A 5,601-nucleotide genomic window follows, 5' to 3' on the forward strand; every position below is an offset into this window, starting at 1 on the left:
GAATGTAAAAGCCGACGGAATTCGAAGATTCACAATTATACTACGTGTTTTCGTATCCGTAAAGAATGGCATAGAACCGGGAATACTACGTGAAATAAATAATATATCAAGGTGTTTCTATGATCAAGAGAAGGAATGGAATTGGTTATAGGATTATAAGCGATAAAAGAAATCGCTACGAAACAAGTCGTTATACGTGGAAACTATCGGAATGGAACGACGATTGCATTTACGATAAATAAACGAATGAGAAATTAAATCCCATGCAAGTTGGCCATGCATAACCAAGTCCTAACTAGTAGTTAGGAGTGTAACTAGATGATTAGAAGCTAACTAGAATAGTTAGTGGAATAGTGTTGAATAGTGATGGGAGACAAATAAGTACACAAGCCATACTTCTCCCTTTTCTCACTTCACCACACAATCAAACCAACCCATACCTTTTCCAAATTATTGTCAAATCTGCTGCATACATCCCATATATTCATTGTACACTCCCACACTTTAGCCACAAAAGAAAACAACCCCTTTTCCCTCACTTAAAGCTCTCCCATTTTTCATTCCAGCAGTTCGGATTTTCTGAGCAAGGGAGAAAGAAAAATTCATAACTCAAAATATACGCATTCAAATATCATGAAATTTTTACCATAGCTTTTCTATATCATGGGTAATCTTCGTACCAAATTTCAGCCTCAAATTAATTGTTTTCAATTTTATAAAAATGTTTGAATGAGGTGCTAAAAGGTAACTCCGAAATTTTAACTTGTTTCTTTGTTTTGTTTCTTAAGGATCTAGCCCTTCTAAGTGTTTTCTAAGCAAACCAAGCCTCAATCATCCTAGCACTAACCTTCCTAGTATCCAAGAAGGTATAACTTTCAACCTTTTAAGGTTTTATGGTTGAATTTAAGAGTTATGTTTGTTGTAGTGTTAAGATCCAAAGGATTGTGTTTGTTTGAGTTTGTATTGATTATGTTCTTGCTAAAGACTTGAGATGTTGAGTTGTAATCCATGTATGTGGTACTATATAGAGCATATAAGGTTCATATAGGTGGATCTTGAGAAGTACTTGTATTTATGATGGTTATAGGTAGTGATTGTGTTAAGATCAAGTAGTAGAAATTGAGTTTGGGCATTCTTGCACTTGATCTGTTTTCTGCAGGACATTCGGCCATGAAAATTGTTAAAATTTGAAAACCACTGGCCATGACTAGATAGAGATTGTTTTATAGTTTCTATACATGTGTAGATCATCATGAGGAGATTTACGGTTTAGGAGTTATGGTCGTTTTAGTGTAAAACATTTCTGCGATTAGCCAACTGCACTTAATTCCACTTGCATGGTGATTTTGAAGGACTTAAAATAATTTCGAGATTCTGGAAAAATTATGAAAAATGGATATGACAGTAGAAAAGAATGTCCAAAAAGAATTTTGAGAAAATATTAATTTTTCGATTTTATAAAAATGTTTTGGTAAAGAGAGCGTAAGCGAGAAACGCATAAAAACCTAGTTTTGACGCGCGTTTTCTCACGTTCGAGCTTAAAACTCGAAATGGACTTTCTAAAGCGAACGATCGATTTCAAAACTCGACCATGTTATAAAGTGAGAATATAAGTGTTGAGAATATGATGATCGGAGATTCGTTATACTTGAGTAGTTGCGAAAGTTGCTTAATAAAAGCGAGACGTTAATCACGTACTAACTTAGACCATTGGTTCTTGTTTATAGATCCCAACCAAACACCAGAGACCATACCACTTCGATTACTCGAGGCAAGTTTTCGAAACCCTATCTCATACTATCCATGCTATATATATACTGTTGTGATATTGATGTCATGATTTACAGTTCAAATATATATGCTTGTCTATGATATCAATGCATACGAATTATGCGATTGTTTACGAAAACAAATTTCGTTTTACACGAGTATGAGAAATTGAAACGTATTTCAAATATAATATAGGATAATGGGAGTCGGAAATATTTTAATAACGATTTAATTCCGGAGAGAACCGAACGCGAAAGATTTCTATTTCGATAAACAAAGTACGTTCGCGTAATATATATATCAAGCGAACGATTGAGATTTTGACTTAAACTTCGAGAAATATTGGTTTATTCATTTAAGGGACACCCTTACTTGATTGATTATTTTATAAAGCGATACTTAAGGGATTATTAAATATAAAGAAAGTATTTAAAAATATACTGAATAGTTTATAAATTATTTCACGTTATTTAATAAAGATTTAACTATTCAAAGAGCAATTATAGGATACCAAATCCTGTTTTGATTATTTGATTAAGGTGTCTCCATTCGTTGGACCTTATTCAGAAATATTTTGTATTTAAGGTTTTTTATTAATTCATTGAACCTTAATTAGAAATACTTTGTACTTAAGATTTTATCAATTCATTGAACCTTATACAGATATATTTTATTTATAAGATTTTATCAATTCATTGAATCCCTATTAGATTATTATGAGACCTTAGATATTTAATATCTTTGGACTTCTAAAAAACTTATTTAAAAATAGACATAGTTCCCAAGGGTACTTTCTAAATTATTCAAAACTCTTGAAAGAGATTAATCATTTGAAACCTATCAAAACCTTAGGGAACTTAGTCTAGAAGCATAAGAGTTTTGCTTCCTCGTTCAATAAAGAACAAGTGAGTAATATATGTGTCACCCTACTACAGATAGGGATTTGAAAATGATTTTAAATTCAAAACTCCGACAACTCCAAAAGATCAATTCAGTTAAAAGTGATGAATAAAACATCTTATTTACAGGTCAACTTTTAACGACCTATTCCTTCGAAAAAGGATTTTGAGCAAAAGATATAACTGTTTTGGGACTGGAATGTGGCCTGCCCGGCACGGAGTGGTATCGGGCAGTGACCAGGCGCAGAGTGGCGCATTATGCAAGCGCGGAGTGGCGCATTGTACGGTTATATGGTCTATGTGACCATTGACTTTCGGACTTGCACGGCAATGGGCAACCACCGTGTAGTGTCTTGATGAGCCCAAAGGCGGCTAGGTTTGTATTCCTTCTACTAGTAGAGAAAATTTCGTATTTGGCTGATCACCGATACGTGGTTTATTCCAGTATAGTCCCTTTCTTCCATTTTGGAAAAACTGTTGTGAAATATACAACAGAGAGCCGATAAGGCTGAGTTTTAAATAAGGATATTGATGAATATATATCAAATCCATTTGAGAAATCTGCCGATAAGACTGAGTTTAAATAAGGATGTTGATGATTATATATTAAATCCATTTGAGAAATCTGCCGATAAGGCTGAGTTTTAAATTGGGATGTTGACGAATATATATCACACCCATATGAGAATCTTGGTTCGAGTAACATCTTGAGATTTTGAAATAAAATGAGTACGAGTATAAAATGATTTTGAGAAGGAGATGAATACAAGTATTCAGTGGATATACTATTGTAGTTGATTTTGAGAATTTTATAAATTTGATAAGCATATAAACTTTCAGAACGCTTTGGAGATACAAAGTATAATTATTGGTTTTATTTATCCTTACATACTTAATTATGGGGATATATACCTTGCTGAGCTTTAATGCTCACCCTTGCTTTTATATATCATATCACAACAGACTACCAGCATGGATCAGACCCGGACTGTTGTCCTTAGGCGGGTAAGGAACGCTCGTGAGTTCCGTAGGCTTTTTGTGCGCCAGCCCCGTCAGGTAGATAAGTGGAAATGATTTATTTAATAATGTTTCCAAGCATATAACCTCTATGTGTGTGAGTCTGAATAAAAGGTCGAGTAATATTGTGAAAAGAGAATTATTTAGTGATCGTAACAACCCGAATTCACGACCTTGGATTTGGGGGTGTTACAAGTTAGCTCACTCTTGTAAATCTTTTTATCTACTTTACAGTTAAGAAGGATATGGATGATAGTGAAATTCCCCAGTCCAAAATGCGAGCTAGGATTCCAGATTATGTTGGATCGAGCTAGCAAGAGCTTTATGCAGTAGTGAGTTAGTAAGATTGTAAGAATAATTTCAATATTAGTATAAGTTAAATTAGTTGGGATTTGGTACGTTGTAATAAAAGTTAAAGTGGTGGCTTGTTTTCATACTTTAACTTGTTGCGATCCATGGTTATGTTAAACAGGGTCCTTGCAAATAATATTTCATATACAGGTTTATATATTGTGTATGTGTTGTGGACCCCAAACTTCTGACCCGGGTTTGGAGGGCGCCACAGGAAAAACATCCTAGTTCTGGACAGTGGATGTTCAGGATATATGACTGGAAATAAATCCCTGCTATCAGACTTTGTGGAGAAGGCTGGCCCAAGTGTTTCTTATGGAGATGACAATATTGGAAAAACATTGGGATATGGCAATATCAATCTTAGGAATGTCATCATTAAAGAAGTTGCTCTAGTCTCAGGACTTAAACATAATATGCTGAGTGTTAGTCAAATCTGTGACAGAGGTTATCATGTGGATTTCTTTGAAGAACACTATGAAATTGTAAGCAAATTTACAGGCAAAGTTGTGTTGAAAGGATACAGGCATGGTAACATTTATGAAGCCAAGCTTTCAACAAGTACTGATAGTTCTGCAATCTGTCTGATGAGTAGAGCATCAATTGAAGAAAGCTGGAACTGGCACAAGAAACTCTCTCATTTAAATTTCAACAATATAAATGAATTAGTCAAGAAAGATCTTGTGAGAGGACTTCCAAAGTCAGTATTTGCTCCTGATGGCCTTTGTGATTCTTGTCAGAAGGCTAAACAAAGGAAATCTTCATTCAAGAGCAAGACTGAATCATCAATTCTTGAGCCTTATCACCTACTACATGTTGATCTATTTGGTCCAGTAAATGTCATGTCTATTGCAAAGAAGAAATATGGTATGGTCATAGTGGATGAGTTCACCAGATACACATGGGTGTATTTCTTGCACACAAAAAATGAAACTACATCTATCTTGATTGATCATGTCAAGCAACTGGATAAATTGGTTAAAGACTCTGTGAAAATAATAAGAAGTGATAATGGAACTGAGTTCAAGAATTTTACAATGGAAGAGTTCTGCAAAGACCATGGAATCAAGCAAGAATTTTCTGCTCTTGGAACTCCACAGCAAAATGGAGTTGTTGAAAGAAAGAATAGAACTCTCATTGAAGCTGCACGAACTATGCTTGATGAAGCAAAGCTACCAACCTATTTTTGGGCTGAAGCTGTGTAGACTGCTTGTTTTACTCAGAATGCAACACTCATTAACAAGCATGGAAAGACACCATATGAGATGGAGAAGAAAAAGAAGCCAAATCTGAAGTTTTTTCATGTATTTGGATGCAAGTGTTTTATTCTTAAGACTCATCCTGAACAGCTATCCAAATTTGATTTAAAAGCTGATGAAGAAATCTTTATTGGATATCCACTTTCCACAAAAGCCTTCAGAGTCTACAACTTGAGAACAAGGGTGGTCATGGAATCTATCAATATCTCTTTTGATGATAAGAAGATTACTGGACTTGAAGATTTCAATGATCATGATCAGCTGAGATTCGAAAATGAAGAATGAAATTCTGATATTGAAAACCC

At 34.5% G+C, this 5,601-nt stretch overlaps 1 long non-coding RNA gene across 1 annotated transcript; it reads left to right on the plus strand.

Moving 5' to 3' along the window:
* Positions 1 to 435: 435 nt before the first annotated feature.
* Positions 436 to 1,773, plus strand: LOC141717080 (uncharacterized). The gene is made up of 3 exons (XR_012573518.1): positions 436 to 667; positions 789 to 866; positions 1,728 to 1,773. It is a non-coding gene; the product is annotated as an uncharacterized LOC141717080 (long non-coding RNA).
* The last annotated feature ends 3,828 nt before the right edge of the window (positions 1,774 to 5,601 follow it).

The sequence above is a fragment of the Apium graveolens genome, chromosome 4, assembly GCF_009905375.1.
Source record: "Apium graveolens cultivar Ventura chromosome 4, ASM990537v1, whole genome shotgun sequence".
Classification (NCBI taxonomy): Eukaryota; Viridiplantae; Streptophyta; class Magnoliopsida; order Apiales; family Apiaceae; genus Apium; species Apium graveolens.